The sequence below is a fragment of the Excalfactoria chinensis genome, chromosome 5, assembly GCF_039878825.1.
Source record: "Excalfactoria chinensis isolate bCotChi1 chromosome 5, bCotChi1.hap2, whole genome shotgun sequence".
In the NCBI taxonomy this organism is placed as follows: Eukaryota; Metazoa; Chordata; class Aves; order Galliformes; family Phasianidae; genus Excalfactoria; species Excalfactoria chinensis.
The window spans coordinates 355081-375951 of record NC_092829.1 but is presented as its reverse complement, the minus strand read 5'-3'; positions in this window follow the sequence as shown (position 1 = coordinate 375951).

Here is a 20871-nt window from a genome sequence, read left to right as displayed (position 1 = left end):
GCTTCTTTTTGTATCTATTTCATGCATTTAAGCTTGCGATCACTTGGAAAGCTTAATAGCATGTATGAATCACCTTGTTTTCATGAGGTCCCAGAATAGCATTTTTAGCAATTAAACTTGGATTGAACCTGACTCCTTTCTTTCGCCTATGGCAAGCTAAACCACAGATGCCAAACAAATTTGCATTAATGAGTTATTTCCTTGTGAGGAAGAAGATATAACCTCTTTTGGCTGTTGCTATGCACACGTATGTTTCAAGGAAGCAACAGCTTCCATCATCTAACGATGCCAAAATAACACAGCAAGGAGGGGCACACGCCAGCTAATAGCAGTGAATGCCAGCTCAGCAGCAGGGCTGGAGCTCCAATGGGTGCAGTGCTGGGTGCCATGTCCAGCCTCAGCCCCAGCCCCACACCCAGGAGGCTCAGCTGCCTCTGGGCACAAATCATGCGTTGGTAGGTGCTCACAGAGCATAGCGTATTGTGGCACTGATTCCAAACTCATAGAGCCCATTAGCATGCTAATTAGCTGCCACATACAATCCACAAGAAAAAACAAACAAACAAACACTCTTACAACCACACTCATTGGATTTCAAATTGAAAAGGCTGATTTGCGGAATCAAACTCTATAATCCAGAGATGGGTTATAAAGCAGGTATGTTTATTTCAGCGCTGGGTGCAAGGGGGATAGCTCCTCCAAACTTGCACACCAACTGGTAAAACCGTGATACAGATATAGGTACACCTCATGCATAGTCAATGACTTCTATCATGCAGACCCCCTCTTGTTATCGCCCATCTTGTCAGGGAGATGCAACTCCTCTTTTGATATTTACAACCCCTAATCCCCTCCTCGCCAGATGTCTCAGGGAGTTCTCACACCTTATCTGCTCTCCCAGACCCACTGTCTCCATTCCTTGTTATTCTACCTAACTAAATCATTTTCTGTCCTTGTTACTCTACCTAACTAAATCATTTTCTGTCCTTGTTATTCTACCTAACTAAATCATTTTCTGAACACTACCTTTAACTATCCCCCTTCTAGCCCCCCTTTATTCTGAATTCCAGCAGAGCATCTGTTTTCTGCTTCCCTGTTCATTCCCCCCTTTTCTTTAATCTAGCAGGATTTCTCTCCTGCTAGATCATTCCCTTCCTGTGTGTGGCATCTAGATTCCCTTATAATTTCTATGTTCTTGTTGATTGTCATCCACCAAAACAGTGACTCAAATCCCGCAGCATTTTGATTTCTTGCCTTAAATTTATCAGGGACACCTCTAGGTACCTGACTGAATCTATATACATTTCTTTCTCAAATGCCTGGGTGAATGGTATAACTAATTGAAGAAGTGCCCAGGTGCCTCCCCAGTTAGATGGTTAAGTTGGACCATAAAATCTTTCCCCCACAGTACCACCAGAGATCTGCCCTGGAGATTTCCAATCTTGTATAATTTCCTGCTGAGTCCTCCGTAACATTCAAGACCTCATTGCATAAGGAAAAGTTTCCCATAGGCCTGGTAGCCTTCACACCCTGCCGTGAGAGGCAAGCTGTGTGGTTACCTACTGCTGTAGAGATTGCAGGAGGGATCTTCAGGCATTGGAGGAATGAGAGAGAGATCTACAGTCTCTGTTTCCCAGGCAGTTTTCTCTTGGTACAGGGCAATCATGCATTGCATTCTCTTGGGGTCCTTGGTCCACCCCAGCAGAAAGGGCACCACCTGAGCTGTGGGCCGTTCTGATGCACAAGCATAGCAATTGCGACGGTTGAGACTCTGGACAGTACACTTAATCCATTCTACCCAGGCATTAATGTCCCCATATCTTGTTTCGATTTCCAGTGTTTGCCTAAGATCTTTGATCTCCTGAACTGTCCTAACTGCAGGGTTTTTAGGAAGATTTTCTACCCCTTTTTAAGCTCTTCAGTATCCTGGACATTCTGGGTATTTAGTTAGGAGTGTATATGTCCAGCCTCAATAGGCAGTTGTCCACCATACATCATTCCATACACTACAAGAGTCCCTTATTCACATCAAAACTATCAGTTCGTCCCTCCCCTGCATTATTGTCAAATTTTACATTTTCCAGATAATTATCAGGATAACAAATGGGTACAGCAGTAAAAAAACTCCTTGTTACAACATGGAAAACTTTTGTGAGCGTTAGTTCTATATAGGTTATAATACTCTCCCACTTACATATACAATTTATTCACCTATTTGAGGAGAAGTTAAAGGTTAGCTAAAATGATAATAAAAATTAAAAAAACTTTTCATTATTTCCTTCTAATTCTTATCTTTTAAAGGTTTTTCTGTGGCAACAGTTCCCACGCCTCAGGGCTAGTGGATGCCTTTAACAGTGTGTAGTGAGTCCATCCTTTCTTGGTTGTCCTCACAGCTATTTCAGTCATTAGAAGTACTTGGAATGGTCCTTCCCAGTCAGGCTGCAGCTTTGTCTCCTTCCCCATCTGGATCAGGATCCAGTCCCCAGCTTGAAATGGGTGAAGTCCTTGGATCCTGGTCAATAGCAGGTACTGCATAAACTGCCTTACAGTCTCCTTGTTTCACAAAACTGCAGCTGTCAGTAAACCAGGAACTTCTACATCTTCTAGGGTTTTGTCCTTTAGGTCTGACTGACCGTCTGAAATGTGCAGCTTCTGTTGTTTCAAAGTAGTCAGGAGATACTGGTTCTCCAGGTGTTCGCTAACATTCTGCTCTATCAGGATGGGCCTGGTATTTCAGGGATCTTTGGGATGAGAGCCAATGTACCCCTTTTGCCTCCAATACAGTAAACACTGGATGAGATATTAAAACTGGGATCCTTTGGCCCAATGTAGATTTACAGGCTGCTTGAATATTGAGCACCAGTGCAGCCACTGCCCTCAGGCACCCCGGCCATCCCTTACTCACTTCCTGGGCAATTTGCAGCTCAGGGGTTTGGCAGATGGCTTCTTTCCTGGCATTCCTTAAGGTTCAAAGTCCAGCTGTAATCTCCCAAATATGTCACTTGCTGTTGAGTTATTTGTGCTTTAAATCAAGAAACTCAACAGACTCACAGACCATTGCACAGTTCTCTTTTGTTGCTGTGGCATCCACGTGCTGCAGTAAAGTTCCACCCTGGGATGGAGGATCCCAGGTCTCAGGCTCACGAGTTGACCAGTTCACAAAAATCATTAAGCTGTTCTTACAACCCTGGGTAACACTGTTCTGGTTAACTGAGTCTCTTCTCCCCATATTGGCCAAACCAGGCAGAAGAGACATGCTTCAAATCCAGAAGGTAAACTCCACCTATTCATTCCTTAACTGGGTTAATAAGGTGCATGGATTTGCTACCACTGAGTGTATCCATTCAACAATTCTATTACTTGTCCTCAAGTCTTGTACCAAACTATTACACTTGCTATCAAAAATTTTTGCAAAATTGGAGTCCAAGCTCCAAAAGGTTATCTATTATTTCTTCTATCCTTCTACAGTTACATATCCTTATAGGGCACCGCTTTACCCTGACTGGGCAATCTCTTGCTTTTAACTTCTATTTAGGGCTTCATGTTTGGCCCTGATGCCCACACCCCTAAGTGCATGACTCCGGGGGGCGGGGGGGGTACAACATTGTTTTTCCCCATTTGTGTTAAAGCCAGACTTACATCTTTTATTCAGTCAATATTGTTGGACCCTTAGCTTCAGTTTTATTAAATTTCTTGCCAGAGTAACCTGGCAGGTACAAGAATTACTGTATTCCTACTTTTATTTAATTAATCCAAAAATGTAAACTCTTTTCTTGTTGGGCAGTAGCTTCTACTACTGCTACAAAACTATCTATGTGTAGTAAGAAGCACCCATATCCACCAGAAAATAAACCTCTTTATCCTGCTTCCCTAGATGCAATTTCCCTTCGCAGTTTGCACACAGCTTTCCTTCCAGGGGCGGAGCTTTCCCTGGGCTCTTCAAGCCCCCACTCCCTTCACCTCTCCCTGAGGGGATCTCTGGGTCCTATGGCCCTATTCTAGCACCACAACAGTAACAGCTGTTATTATCACCAATTCCCTTACTATCTGTTTGTCAATCATTTTGCTTTGTTTTGTTTTCATATCGTTTACCTCTCTTCAGTCCTGATATCCCTGTTATACCTTGCCAGTCCTTGCCTTCTTCAGCCTGTGTCTGTCCCAAACTTTCTCACTTTCCAAACTCTCATCATTACATCAACTACTAACATCCTATTTCAGTTTTATCTCCTTCTCTCCAGAGGTGTCCAATGCTAACACTGGAATTTCAGGTTTCCCAGACCTCTGCACATGAAGGCTGTTCTCACTTCCAGTGCCCTGTCCCCTTCACCTCCCCCTTTCCACCTCCCCCTTTGTAGTTTACAACAGCAGTCTCTGTCTGGCTCTCTCTCTCTCTCCAAGAGTTCTTGCGGGGGGGGGGGGTGGAACAGTGCAGGGGGTTGCTCTCATACAGGCACAGATAACCCACCTTCTCTTTAACTCTTTTTCCTTTGCACACTATTCCACTATTTGTGCCCTCAGTTACATTTCCACATACCCTCAGTTATACTTCTGTATCATTAACAATTACACTTTCTTATACCATCAAAGCAGTTTGTTCCATTCCCTTCAGAACCCACAGAACAAACAATACAGTTTTTCAGTTTCCACAAACACCCTTAGTACCATATAACTTTCCTTTAGCAATCCATAGTGTTCAGTTCCTTGGGCTGTTCCACCCTTATTTTTATGGCCTTATTTCATGTTTTTCTTGATTCCCAATTTCATCTTTATCCCCTAGTTTTAATTCAGTATTCTCAAAAATTGGTACTGTCATCCAGGTTTTCTCTACCCCTGTTGTCCTTAAGGTCTCATTTGTTAATTTGAGTCCTGATACCTTATGGGCCACCAATGAATGAGCTGCCCCTGTATCAACTAAAACCACAACTTCTTCACCCTCAGGTCCCACTTTTATATTTACATGGGGCTCCTGGTGGGACCAAAATTTTGAAAGCCCCAGAAATTGATCTCATTGTTCTGCTACTCTTATTTAACTCATTTATTTATTTATTTATTTTTATCTCAATTAAAGATTTCATTTCCTTCTTAAAATTTCTAATTTCTCCACTAGTGAGTGGGAGTTTACATAGCATATTTGTCCTTGTCCCAGTGGGACCTCCCATAAGGGGTACACTGAGGTGTTGGTACAGCTAGCATCCCTTTCACATTGTTTTAATTCTCTTCAGAGCCCAGCATGCCCCCCTTTTCTGTGAAATGACCCTATGTGCTTTACCATTTTCTCTTGCTACATTGGGGTTACATGGGGGGGAGATTCTCTAGGGGGTCCCACTGATTAGGTTTTTTTTGTTTGTTTGTTTGTTGTTGTGTTTTTTTTTTTTCCTAATTCCTCTCCCTCCTGGTCCCGGCCTTTTTCTTTTTACTAATTACAGGCTGATTTCTTGTATCCAACAGGCAGCATATTCCGATTCCTCCTTTGAAAAGGGGTTTTGTTCTTATATATATATATAAATTCAAGATCTGACAAACCCAAACTTCATCAGATCCATATTTGGCCAAATATTGATTTTCCCTGTAGTGGCTCTCTAGGCCATATCTGTACACAATATTTAAACAACTTTTCCCTGTCCTTTTTCCTGATTTTGGGATCTTTTTTTTTCTTAGGTATCTCTTTCCCTTGTGTTCCCCCCCCATTACTCTGTACACACACAACGAGGGGGAGCAATGGTTCAAAACAAATTCCGTAAAGTTAACACGTTAAAGCGGAGGTAACACAACCCTATTGTTTCTCTAATCTGAGTCTTTATCACCCTTAAACCGCGGCATTCTCTACAACAAAAGCAACAGGGTCTCGATAATAATTGTGGTTCGCCTTTGAGGGCCTTTTCCACCGCCAGACTTCGTATGCGCTTCGCTAACAATTGCCACAACGCTACCAATAATTAATAAGACAAACACATAGCAACATATAGAACATGAAAGAAACTTTTGCTTCGTCCGTCCCCGGCCGTTTCCCTCGCGGGAGGACGGAACCGCGGGTCGGGACTCCGCACTCGCCCCGCAGCTGTGCTGCGTCTCACTCACACCACACTCACACAGACTGCACAAGACCGGTCTTTACACACTTCAAGGTACAACATTTCTCAGAAAATATCAAAGTTGTTGGTTCAACACTTAGTTCAAATGTACAGTAACAAGCGCTAATAAGAGATGTTAACAATGGCCAAATACACAACAATTCCTGCTAATACAGCTAGGAAAACCCAAGTTAGCGTTGACAGAGTATCCACTATACTTTGTCACCAACCAACCAACCCCTTAAGGGGGAGCAAAATAGCTCTCCTCGTGCACGTACGGTAATCCCGGTGGGACTCGAACCCACAGCTGAAACTGCCTTAGTGGGACCCAAACCCACAACTAGAACAGCTCAGACCGCTTCAGTGGGACTTAAACCCACAATTGAAACGGCTCAGAGACCGCTTCAGTGGGACTCGAACCCACGATCTACACGGCCTCTGATCGTGATTACACAACCAACAACCCGGGCCCTTTACCAAAGGGGAGAGCATGACAGCTCACAACTCCTGCGTAGGACGTCTCCTCACGACTTACGGATTCCCCTGTACCCATTAAACATACCTTATCCGCCGATAGACGGTCCTTGTCTGCTCCCGCAGTGATCGGATGAGGGAAGGGAGTCCTTCCGAGAAATCTCGGGGCGCGCCAAAGGTGTCCCCTCTCTCAGCCGGTCCTGCAGCCGAACAGAGAGGGTCCCATCTGGGGTGCCAAAATGATTTGCGGAATCAAACTCTATAATCCAGAGATGGGTTATAAAGCAGGTATGTTTATTTCAGCGCTGGGTGCAAGGGGGATAGCTCCTCCAAACTTGCACACCAACTGGTAAAACCGTGATACAGATATAGGTACACCTCATGCATAGTCAATGACTTCTATCATGCAGACCCCCTCTTGTTATCGCCCATCTTGTCAGGGAGATGCAACTCCTCTTTTGATATTTACAACCCCTAATCCCCTCCTCGCCAGATGTCTCAGGGAGTTCTCACACCTTATCTGCTCTCCCAGACCCACTGTCTCCATTCCTTGTTATTCTACCTAACTAAATCATTTTCTGTCCTTGTTACTCTACCTAACTAAATCATTTTCTGTCCTTGTTATTCTACCTAACTAAATCATTTTCTGAACACTACCTTTAACTATCCCCCTTCTAGCCCCCCTTTATTCTGAATTCCAGCAGAGCATCTGTTTTCTGCTTCCCTGTTCAAGGCATTTTTGAAATATGATTATGCTTTAATGAGCTAAGAATATAAACACATAAAGTGAAAATTCCCAAGGGAGAGGGTATTGCCTGTTCTTGCAAAGGACAGCAGCTTGCACAACATACCTGAGCACTGCAAGTGAGAGCTCCTTAGTGATTCCCGTTGCTGCAGGTGTAATTAAATGTAAGCAAATAGACACAGCTGAGAGCAATGAAAGGCTTCCAGTACGCCTTAAGATAGGACTGCATGTCCTCCACATTCCTTTTCACAGTTTCTTCCCAACTACGCTGTTCTTGTTACTGCTCCTAATCACAAACCATTTGCCTTAGGTGGGTATTGATGCCCTGCCTCTGGTTCTTATCAGGTCTTTTCCTGTAAGTATCAAACCTGTTTAGGGCTGGGTGCTTTTACAAATGAAAGCGATGATTTATTGTTGTTGTCATTTCTGTGTTGGGAGAAAAAAAAATAAATAAAAGAGAAGAAACTCTTTAGATCTGTCAGCACAGGGTAGTTCATCAGCTGGGGTTTTGCTGGTCGTTTGTTATCCTCCAGCTAGACTGAGTAGCCTTCAAAACCAGACACAGGCACAACTTTGCTCCCTCTCACTGATCTCATGTACGTACAATGATACAGTTGCCATTTCCATGTCAGCATTTCCCAACTTTGGTGCTGCTGCACTCAGGACCCAAACTTCCTTTCTGTGTGCAGTTTGCATTCCCCATTCCTGACCCTACAGGTTTACATGCAGCTGTACTGGAGTTAAGCAAGGGGAAAGAAAGTCCTAAAAAAAGAAGAAAAAAAAGTATTTTCCCATCCTGCATCCATGAATATAATCCCTAATCAGGTTATGAGTGACTTTAAAGTAACCACAGATTTCTGATGAACAGCGAATCTTCATCTGTCATAGAAGTGCCTGCCGTGTAGGGTCTTTCACATGAGACTGATACACTGACTTCATCTCTTGGGTCTCATAATTAGCAGCTTTACTGAAGACAGTGAAGCTGTCTTTAATTTAAAGTACCGTTCCCTCCTTCTTCTGGCCATGTTATCCTCTTTAATTCCTGTCCACATAATTCATAGCTAGAGGCTTTTATATTCTACAACGTGCCTCATATATCAAGATTTTAGTTAAGGCAGTTTTCAAACAGCTCTTCAACAGGACTTTCCAATCTTGCTTCCTATCTAGACATCTGGCTCAACGCTTCATCAGCCAAAGCAATACACAGCCTCACTTTTATGTTCCGCCTTTTTACTTTTTCCAGCAGACCACAGGTGAATGTGTAACAGCCCTGCGCTTTGAACTGCTAATCATCTTTATTCATTGTTAATGATTTTCTACTTGTCCTGCTCGCATGCAGATGGTCTTCCGTCCATGGATACCTGTGAAACTCAGCGTCCCACTAGAATATAATCTGATGGCCAACAAGCTTAGCTTTCAGGTGAATGGTAGCTTGTCAGACACGCACCTTGTATCCTGATTCACAAAGCCTCTTTGGAGCTCAGGTCCATTGATGGAACCTGTATCGTCGATGGGGGGTTGAGAGGAGGATCTTCCACCACCAGACCATGCAGCACCAGATCAGTCAGCGTTCAGCTCTGTCTCTGGATATATTTAGGGTATGGGAAGCATGAGACATGGAGGCAAGTGCCAGAGTTACCAGTAAGGTGTCTGTGCAAGGGCCTGAAAATCAATGTCTTGTGGGATGTGGAAAATCCACATCATTGTCATTTCATTCTGTAAGACCCTTTTTGACTCGCTTGGCAAATATGACTTTTTAGTTCCAAAACCATAAGGCTGGGTTTTAATCTATAAAAAAAGTAATTCTGTAAATGTAATGCTTACACTTGAGACAACATTTATTACCCAACCTGCAGATTTTTATTATTTGTTAGTGATGTGTGGAGCTGGTTTTGGAAAGGTAAATGAACACAATGTCTCTTTCTTCCTTTTTACATATTTATTTATTTATTTATTATCTCCAGTTCTGTGGAGGATGGCAGAAATCCACCATGAGGAATTCCACCATGCAGATGTGGGACTGCTGGTGTGATCAGGGTATTATTTTTCTTTCTTTTTGGCCAATGCATACACTCCAATTTTAAATTTCCCTGATATCTGGGAGTTTCTCACCTTGTTTTCTTTAGAGCAGGAGAGAAGCATGCTGCAATTTCTGAGTAGTCCCGCACAAACATATAATTTGTCTATTTTTGCTTATCGCTTTTTTTTATCAAAATGAAGATGGTGATGCTAGAATAATACAAATGGGTAGTGCCTGAGGAGCTACCAGTTCTTAGCTCACGTATATTCCTACACATTTTTTTTCCTTCTTTTGCTGTGCCAAGTGACAAAGAGCCACAGCCAGGAAGAAGGAGGCCCATGACATCGGCCACTGTGCAAAGCACAAATTGCTCAGCACACCTGTGGCTGACTCTGTGCCCCACTCTCTGCACTTACACCCCACAGCCTTCTGTCTCATTAGCTTTACTCAGCCTGCCGACTGCAGCACATTGTAAATGGTGCATGAGATTAAATACTGCTACCCACCTGGTGGATGCTGCCATCTGTGCTTTTAGCTAGGACAGTGAGTTCAGGGCAGAGAGGCCAAAAAGAATCTCTGTGCTGAAGAACTCAGAGAGGAAGATTGCTTTGCAGTAGTTTCTATTGGAAGGACATGACAGCACTCTTTCTGAGTGCTTGTACAATTCTTCTAACAATGGTGACGTATATCCACAAGTACCTCACCCAACACCCTAAGAGATGGCTTTCTCTAGTAAACAGTAAAGAAATGTAACTGTAAACACTGCAATCTAAATTTCTGTGTTGCCTGTTACCTCTACTGAGCTATGAGTGCCTTTATATGTTTTCTTGTGTTGTCAGTCTTTCCAGCTTCAACTTGGTTGAAATTGCAAGGAGTTTGATAACAAAACTCTGCACCTCACATATGAGTGATGTGAGTTGCCAAACAGACCAGAAATTTCTGCCGGACTCTCTTGTTGGTTACTTTAGGGAACAGTAATTTGGAACTTCAAAGAAAAGGAGAGAAAATGTGTGATTTTATGAATAAAAATTCTGGATGCTGGATGGTGCATCTTTGTGGACACAATTGGAACCCAATTCTAAAGAAAAATAGAGCGGTTTTGCAGTTGAGCAGCAAACTGAAGCATGAAATAGTCCACAGTCTTCCTTACTGATTACATCAAGCTGTGTGTTTTCACCTGGGCTATCTAAGGTCAAGAATCACCATTTCAGAAGCAGTGACATATCTACCAGCTTGATCCAGCTTACTGCTGAAGGAGACTTCAAGTTTAAGTGAGAATACCCCCTTGGCACTGTGATTCCGATTGAAGGTGAGGCCATGACCAAGCCTGGGGCTGCCAGTCTCTGGTGAAGAGGAAGGGCACTAGAGGGTTGGCTGGACCTGAAATTTGAACGCAGTCTGTGTGTGGATTCAACAGAGAAAAGCTCTAGAAAACCATGTTTCCATGAGGGCTAGAGCCCAGAGCCCAGAAAGGACCAGGCCAGAGCAAGATGACAACTCCATGACACAGCGATCCACAGACCTGGGACCTGCTCTTATATTAGCATTCTGTATCTTTCGGGTAGGAGAAGGCTCGCAGTTATGATGACATTAGGCAACACTGATCATTTTGCTCATTTTGAGATACTGTACTACATCAGATGCTGGGTGGGCTCTTTTGAGAGCAATCTCCCTAAAAATTTTTCTTCTCCAATAAGTGGGAGAAACAGAGCTTTGGCCCAAGCGATTCAAATGCCGTAGGTGTGTTAGCAACAGCTAATGAGGTAGGATCAGCTAAAACAAAGGTTGCTGTATGTTTGGTCACAGTTACTCAAGTCTGAAGAGAAAAATCAATGCTGGGCTGAAAGATCGGCTGTCAGGTTCTATAGGTAGAAAGGCTGCAGAGAGCTGGGCAGAGAAGAGATGGATGGGAGTTGTCAGCTTTCAGCTCCTCCAGAACCTCCCACATCAGAGTCAGCATGCTGCACAGGGTAGAAAAATGAGGAAACCCATCAATTTTCTTCTTCCATGCCTTCTTAACAAACACAGTGCAGAAGTACAGCTGCAACATTCATCAAATATTTTCTCATCGGATGAATTAATGGAAGTCTCTAGACTGTTCCTCTTCAGCATGTCAAGTGTTTTGAAATCCCCTAAATACGAATAGAAGGAAACCTTCATCAGCTGTAAAACTGATCATGTTTGTTTGTTTGTTCTGACAAAACATTAGAAAAATAAAACAATCAAGGGAACACAGGCATTATTACTAAGCTCACCTCTGTGGAGGTGAGAGGATAGAAGTCTCCCATCCCTCTTTGGCACTCCCAATACTGTGAGTTTTCCCTCTAAATTCTCCATGTATGTGACCTGAGACACCTTTTACTTCTGCCCATTGCATGCTGCAGATGTAGCCAGAAATTGCCATATTCATGGCATGTCTATGCCATCGGTTTTCATGCCAGCCTCTTGTCATTGGCAAGAATTAAGTGTTGCAAATGCGTGTCTGATCCACCACAGCCCTTGCAGTCTGCAGGTTGTCCTACCTTTTTACTGAACTCTTGGGACATCAGGAAATACTGGACAAATTGAGCTGCCTGGAGCTTCATCGCAGCTGGAGAGCAACGAGAGTGAGATGAATGGGACATCCCACCATTTTCCCTTCTTCCTTTCCTTCCACATGCTTCACTGCCTACGTGGAAGATGAGAATAGCTTATGAACAGAAAAGAGGATCTGTGCTCATAGGTGAAGTAAAGCAGGAAAAAATGAGAAGAGCAGCAGCTCCAGAGTGCAGTTTGCTGGCAAGTAAGGTCAGCTGTGGTCTTTTCATTCTGCTGTTGGATCCATTCAGGATACTTTTTGCTAGAGGGTGTCTTAATTCCTGGTAGGTGAGAATGATGTTCTTTGTAAATCTCCGTCAGTAACTATAGAAACTCTGGTTTGCCCTAATATGTTGGTTTCTTGGTTTGCACAACTTTATGTGGCAGCAAGTTCCCACAGCAAGCTTCAGACTGTGCAAGATGTGATTTGAATTTCATAGACGTTGTTTTGTTCTCTGACACGTCTCCTCAAACCCTACGTGTTTTGATCAGCTCCTACCATCTCCCTCTTTGTCTTCTTTTTGAAAACCATATGGCTTCTCAGTCTCTTCTCATAGGAAAAGTGTCTTGCTATCGCCTTTTGTTTTCCTTTCTCCTACTGTTTTTGGGATGTACCTCACAGCCATGAGTCATCTCCGGGTTCTGCCAAGTTCTCACACATCCTTCAGGACCCGCGGTTGTCAAATGCAGAATCAGTCGTGAGCAGCACACAGGGTTCACATTTACATTTAGCTGGAAGTGGGATGGAAGGCGTGTTTTGCCTGGAAGGAAAAAAGGCCAGACAAGTCATCAGGCTGGGGGAGGCACTGGCGTGTTGTCAAGAACATCCTGGGAAAGGAAGGAGGATTTTGAGGAAAGAAGAAAATCGGGTGCTTTACATTTCTCAGCATTGAATGTTCTCTCTCTGTATGTGCTTGCAAACCATGGGAAGAGAAAGCAGCAGCATCAGTGCCAGTAAATGGGAATCACACGGGCAGATCACTGCCCCTCTGAGGATTCCCTTTCTTGGTTCTATTAATGCATAAAACAGGAGCACTTTGACCACCTTGCACTGTCAGTAAACAGCACAGTGAACCGTCCACCTCAAAAGGCACACAAAGCATAGGCTTAAAGTGAGTGACGTTATGCATATTCCTGACAAGTCTCCATTAATTCCCTTGTGAAGCCTACATTCTAATTAAATTTGTAAACCATGTTAGTCTCATAGACACTGGGTTCAAATAGTAATCACTGACTTTGCTATTTATTATGCAGTAGAGACTGTGCTGAGGGGGAAACAAATTGCACGGACCCTTTGAATTACAAATAAAGAGTAGAAGCTGCTGAAGACACCGTGGTAGATGTACTGAAACACAGACTATGGAGCAGAGCAGGATGGGAGCCCAGCTCTATTACCCACCCTGTGACCTCTGCAGCCACAGTCACAAACGCTCACTTTTAGTGATACATTTTACAGAGGTCCACAGGCTTTTACTTAGAAAATTAATAAAATGAGTTGTTCTGTCAAATCAATCTATTAGATTGCACTGACAAGGGCTGTATATTATTCCAGCCACCCTGTTGTTTTTTTTTTTAATTCATACTTCAAACATATTTCATTGGCTGGTAGACTATTGTAAACAGATTAATGAAGCGACAGTTGTACACTTTGTTTCTGGTGGCAATGTAAGAGCTGTATATTTGCCTAATCATTGTTGATTCTGGGCCAAACCCAAGGAACCTGCCTTGGGGCAGGGAGGCTGCAGGATGACACACAGCCCGAGAGGAAGTTTGAAATTGCTGTATCAAGAGGCCCCACAGAACCTCTTTCATCCACCTCCAGTTACCTCCAGGCTGAGCAACCACAGACCCATACCGCTGTGCTCAGGCTGTCTCCACTTGTGCTATGCTATCCATGTTCCCTTTCCAGTTTTCCTGTGGTTGTATTTGCAGGACTGATGTACCTAGTGGTGGCAAAGGCAGAAACGGAGGTGGGGAACTTCCAGTGCCACAGAGGGCTCTGTTCCACTGAGGGATGAGGACCTGTAGCTGCCCTGGTGGGGCAGAACTTGAACGTGGTTATGGGGCAGGCAGTGGGATGGGGACTCCAAGAACATCCAGGGGTACAGCCTCCTGCAGCCAAGGGGCAGTGGGGAGCCTGAGGAGCAAAAGTGCTGCACCTTATTGACATCTCCATCACCTGGCTCCTCCCCTTCACAGCAACCATTCACTAGATCCTACTGGGAAAGGAGGATGAAAGATGCTGCTGAAGCGAAAAATGCTCTTATTTTACCTGTTTAAAAATGCTCTTATTTTACCTGTTTTCACAAGCCTTTTTTTATTCTGCCTCTAAGAGTGTGCCTAAATGAGAACACTCACTTTGCCAGGCAGGTCATGCTGGCAGCATTTAACTGCCCATGCTGAGTGAAGGCAGGCAGCCAGCAGCACCCTGAGCCCCTCGTTGAAAACAGCACTGAGGCACTCAGACCACAGACTGAGGCTGTGCATGGTGGGCTGGGGTTGTTCCCAGTGTGTCTGAGTGGCTCTGCATGGTGCAGTGGTACACAGCTGTTCAGGTCAGTGCTTGGCTTGGGAGGGGTGCAGGAGCTGACCTGCCATGTGCTGCACTACACGGTGATTTCCCGCACTCCCACCTGTATTTCACTTTCCCCCTTGGAGTAAAATGTTATTACAAAAAATTTCCATCATTTGGGAAAAAAAAAAAGGCCAAATGTCTGGCACACAGCCTGGGCTCAGCAGTGATAAGTCTGCAATTACGATACCAGAACCAAAACACAACAAAAACAACCCCCAAAATGTCCCAAAGCACCAGGAACTGAACAAAAGCAAACCTGTCTTTCCTATTGCTCTGACATTCTTCCTCACAGATATTTTTTCTCACATGGATAAGCAATATAACAAAGCAAAGAGACCTCAGAACAGAGAGCAATAAAGTATAAAAGTAAAAATAGAACAATCCAGGTACATATTTTGCCCACAAGGATATCTGCAGCTCCAACACAACAGCTGAGAGGAGGCAGTGCCCACAGCACAGCAGGGCACCCAGTGGAGGTTGCTCTGATACCCATCCCGAGACCATATGAGCACAGCAGTGCTGGCTCACAGCATCTCCAGACCCAGCACAGGGCTGCCTGCCCAGCACACACCCGCTGACAGCACAGGATCCCGGTGGAGGTGTGTGTGTCTCACTGCTCCCACTGCTGGTTTGCCCTGTCTGCTCCTCTGGGTTTGTGGATGCAGATGTCAGTCCCTGTGGGTAGGCAGCGTGCTGCCTGTTCTGCTTGATATTGCTGCTGAGGAATAATCGTTCTTCCTACACCAGCCGTGAGCTAATCCTGCAGTGGGGGAGCTGAGGAGATGTGCTTTCGTCAGATATAAATGTGTAAGTAGAAAACAGGCCACTGTTTTCGCATGACTCAGGGTGACAACAGCGTAGGAGGGACATTGAATGTAACCTTGTCTGTGTCCTGATTCCAGGGCACGATCAGCTGTACCTAGGTATCCCCATGTGATTGCTGCTGCTGCCACAAGACACTCTCTAACAGAAGACATGCATTCAGACACAGGACCTGCCAAATCTGCCCAAGGAGGCTGTGGATGCCCCATCCCTGCAGGCATTCAAGGCCAGGCTGGATGTGGCTCTGGGCAGCTGGTCAGTTGGTTGGTGACCCTGCACATGGCAGGGGTGTTGTAATTAGATGAGCACTGTGGGCCTTTGCAACCCAGGCCATTCTATGATTCTAAGATTCTATGATATAAATCCCATGGAATGTTAAAGTGTGGGAGGACAGAGAGGCCAAGAGCAGAATCAGGCCCTTCCCTCCAGGGGGCTAAAGTGGGGCTGTGCTCTGTGGAGCACTTCTTAAATTCTTTTAGCTGCAGAACCTTCAAGTCTGATTTAAAATAAATAATAAAATAAAATAAAATAAAATAAAATAAAATAAAATAAAATAAAATAAAATAAAATAAAAAGGAAAAAAGAAATGGGAAACTAAATAGAATCAAATAAGTTGTTTCCCAGCTGGCTACAATGTACAAGCACAGCAGCTCCTCAGAAACACACTAATCCTGGCTGAAGGGCCGGGGACTCAGAACAGCTCTAGTGCTCAAGCTGCTGCCTGCCTGCCTTGTGTTTCTGCACGAAGCTACCTTAGCACCACCACCATAACCGGTATTTTAGCTCTGTTATTAATTATAAGCACTAGCCTGAATCATACTCATTAGCTGAATGAGCAATAATGCACGTTATAACTCTATCTGTTGATAATATTCTCCAATGGATTGAGTATGTGTCATTTGACACTGATAAACTAGGCAATATTATGAGCTGAATGTCTTCAATGCTACACAGATGGGGAATATATTAATTTAAGAAAATGTTATTAAGTGTTTAAGGAGTGTAATTATGAGCAGTCTTCTCATTTGACACCTGTGTGCAGTCTTTACTTGTGAGATAAAGACAGAGAAATGAGAACTGGAAACCAGCCCTCAAACCTCTTTATTCCATCCTTTTCTCAACTTCCTGCCAAATTAATTATTTTTGAGACACAACCATTATTACAAATAATTATTTTTTTTCTTCTGAAAACAATACCAGTGTGCAGCCCGGAGAAACCTTCCTTCAGCACAGCACCTCTCATGCAGCACAGCTCAGTGCATGACTCGGAGCAGCAGGATGGCCGAGCAGTTCTGCTTGGTGCTGCCTCACCAAACTCCCAGGAATTTGGGGGGGATGTAGAGAATGAGAAAAGTTAATTATATTTCATTTCAAAGTTAATTGTCCAGTTCTGAATTACTGATCTGAAATCACAGTGTACCCCATGGGTGAGGCAGGCAGTCCCAAGGGTGGTATCAGAATGGAATGCAAGTGTGGAAGACAGCTCTGATGAAGTGGTCTAGGTGGCAGATGAGATGAGTGGTGAAGACCCAGAGATGGGCTGTGCCACGTCTGATGGAACAGAGCCAGACCCTGCCATGCTGCCCCAAACGTTCTTGCGTTGCATCCCTGGAGCTCACCACCCAGTCTGCAGGAGGCTCGATAAACCAAGTGGGTGCTGGCAGCACTGAGCTCCAGCTCAGTCTTTAGAATCTTAGAACCACAGCGTGTTCATAGAATCACAGAATCATGGAATCATAGAATCACAGATTCATAAAATCATAGATTTCATAGAATCACAGCACGGCCTGTGTTGCAAAGGCCCACAGTGCTCATCCAGTCCCAACCCCCTGCTGTGTGCAGGTCACCAACCAGCAGCCCAGGCTGCCCAGAGCCACATCCAACCTGGCCTTGAATGCCTGCAGGGATGGGGCATCCACAGCGTCCTTGGGCAACCTGTTCAGTGCGTCACCACCCTCTGGGGGAAAAACTTCCTCCTAAGATCCAATCTGAACCTCCCCTGTCTCAATTTAAAACCATTCCCCTTGTCCTATCAATGTTGTGTTGGAAGGGACCCCCAGCCTTGCCCTGGGCTCTGTGTCCCCCAGCTCAGGCTGCCCAGGGATCATCCATGGCTTCGGGCACCACAGGGATGGGGCACTCTCAGCTCTTGGCAGTGTCAGAGCCTCCCCACCCTGTTTAGACATTATCACACACATTGTTGCTCCCAGTGGGACATGCTTTGGACCTCCACTCAGTGGTGACTGCAGCCAGATGAGGCGCAGCTGAGCTCTGACCTGCAGCACACTTTGCACAGGGGGCTGCTTCTGCAGCTGTGCTGGGCTTATGCTGTGAGTATTTCAAAATCCAATGATTTAAAATATATTTGTATCAACTGCTGCTCACCGGGTAGCCCTGCAGGGTTCCGAACTAGCATGAGAAAAGATGAATGCTAACAGGGAAATGTTCTGTAAAGAGAGAGTGTGTTCTGGAAAGCTGTGATGGGCAGCCCCAACTTATTCCATTATAATTCTACTGCACAAATCTCTGGAGAAAACTCTTCTGGAATAATGTATAAAGCTGTGCAGGGAAAGCATCTGACAGAACTGATGTCAAGCAGGACAAGGAGAGCGGACAGGGTGTTCCACCAGGGGCAACAAAAAGTTTTTGACTTATTGAGCATGGCATAAACACCAACTCAGGGGTTGAGTAAGGATATGACTGACATCCGTGAGCACCCCAGGAATAAACATGAGGGGAAGAACAAAGCTGTTGGAGGGAAAAGGACAACTGGGAGGGAAGAAAACCACAGACAACAGAGATGTAGGCAGAGGTTAATACTGTAATTCCCCAGAAACTGCAAGTTTTGTAACCATCAAGCACTGAGCTCTGCAGTCAGTAACAGGAGCAGGCCTCCCAGAACGGCCCGCTTAGCAGTTTTCTCTGTTCACAGCCCACATGGGCTCAATCCTTGCAGAAGGAGAATGGCTAAAATGTGAAGCCCACGAGCCAAGTGATGAGTGGCAGTGATGGGTACAGCTGGGCGCTGAGCAGGGCAGAGCTGCAGCAGATTGGGTGAATGCAGGTGATTCTACACCAGGATAATCCCTGTGTTTGCACAAACACCAAACCCAGGCTCTCCTCCAGCATGCAACTTTATTCGTAGTGCACCCAAAAAGTCAGTGACATGGAAGAGTTTGTGATTTCCTTCTACTGGAACAACTGAAATGGAGAAAATCTTTAGATTTTGTTGGGGTTTGTATCTGTAGATGTGGGCATTTACACCTACTGTTCTTTCCTCCTCCTCGGTGAATAAAGATGGGCAGACATTGGCATCACAATAAGGACATTTTAACTACGGGTGTTTTTAGCCCCTGCCATTCAGAAGCAAAGTTGTGCTCATTTTTTTCACCACTAGTGCTTCAGAATCATCCCCAGTGATATAAACCACAAAAGTTGAGGTTTCGTTCTACTCCTCCCCTGCAGGTGCCTGGGATGCGCCTTTCAGTTGGACATTGCTACACTTCTTTATCGAGGTGATTTCTGTCAAGAAATTAAACGTGCTCAGAGAAGAGTTTTGATATTTCAACTCTGGTTTCGTTTTGCAACTTTGAAAAAGGACGTCTGAGAAACATTTCCATCAGGAAATTTGATGGGATGATATCAGAAGGATAAAGAATGTTCACACGCTAGAAAGACCTGTCTAGGTAAGGAAAGCACTTTGAGAAACCTTCAGTGTTCTTTGGTTGCTTTGAAACTTTCTGTGAAAAAAAGATCTGGAGTAAAAGCATTCTCAAAACTTTGCTTCCCAAACCTAAGTGGACACGGCAGCCCTTTCCATACCTGCTCATCCTTCATCAGTAGCAACACCAGACCAGGATCCCAGACCAGGATCCCAGCGGTATCATCCACGGTTGCTCTTCGGTGGCAATCCTCAGAAATTAGTGCAGTGCCATTAACATTAGATGAGAACAAAGTAGCCGTAAACCAGACTCTGAGCTAGCAGCTGCAAGGACCCCCAGGGCTTTTCAGCAGCTCTTCTGCTAACATTGCTGTGCTCTGTCTCTGCAGAGTAATTCTTTATAAAGACAGATCTGAGGATGAACCGGCCAGTGTTAGTCTGGATCAATTTATATTTCCTCCCAAGGAACTAGTAGCTGTAATATAAATTTCAGCTGAATAAAACATGAAAAAATAATCTTTAAAAACTGGGCCACTGAAGCATAGAAACCTCTTTTCTTTCTGAATTATGCTGACAAAGGAATCGAGAACTCTGTGCTGGCTGCTTGTGTGCCCACACATGGTCTTGTTGTGTGACAAAGTCTGCAGGCCCCTTCATGGCTGAACGCATTCCCTGCCTGGCTCCATGGTGCCCAAGGCTCAGCTCCTCAGTGCTCATCATTCACCTCCACAATGCCCATAGCCCAGCCCCACAGTGCCATCACTCACCATCACTGTGCCCATCACTTCAGTCACTGGGCCCATCACTCACCACGTGAGCTGAGCAGTGCAGGGGATGTAACCAGGGACTTTCTGGCCACTTGGACCCACTGGCAGATCCCCTTTGCAGACAGTGCCCCACCACTCCTTACACACAGCAGATGAGGAAGGGCTCTGTAGAATCACCCACTGAAAGTGCCACAAGCAGTGTGTGCTGGCAGATATTAATATGTGCAAGTATCCCACGTGCAGCTTGATAACTGCATTTCATCTTCATGCAGAGTTCACACACAAAAAAATGTTATGGACCGATACTGGCAAGAGCACTGCACATCTGGTATTTCTCATCTCGTGCTGCATGGAGCTGCAACAGAAGAACATTAAGGCGGGAGCCTCCATGACCAACCATTGGAATGTGCATCCATTGAAAACAGAAATCCAAATGGAAAGTAGAGAAACCAACAAGAATGGCAGTGCCCTGGGATTCTGGTGCAGGCTGCAGTATGTTAGGACCCTTCCAGAGAGAGAGGTCTCCCTGTCTCAGAGGTTATTAAATCGACACCCTACTGCTGAGTAATATAGAAAACGCCCCAAGCAGAACTAAGTCTCAGACTGAAAAACAAGGAAAGAGTCTAACAGGAATGATATAAGCACATTTTAGATCAGGAATCTGTGTATCCCATAATGACTACCAGCAGCAGGTACAGCCCTTGGAGATCAGCGTGGGTCAGGTAAGGAAGGGAAGAGCAGACCTTGTCCTGTGCCCCCAGCTGTGCCAAGGGCTGCTGCTCAGTAAGGCCAAGCCAGGTATGTGCAGGGCCCAGAGCAGCCAGCTGCCTTGCAGACCCCTCCAAACAACACCACTGGGGCACCCAGGGCACAGCAATCCCAGATCCGCTGAGGAACGTATTGCTCAGTAAAACCTGAAGGCAGGCACCACGCAGTGTACACAAGGATGCTGAAGCAAAGGCAACAGCACTGAAATAAATGGCAGTCTCAATTGCTCTACTTTATTAGTTGCTGACAACTGAACATAAATCCTTATCTGCAAAAATCGGTTATGTGCATTTGGACAACTGAATAAGGAGGACTGAAATATTGTTCTATTTACTTTCAAGGCACAGAACCAAGACACTCTTTGTTACCTCATAAAATGCAGCATAGTGAA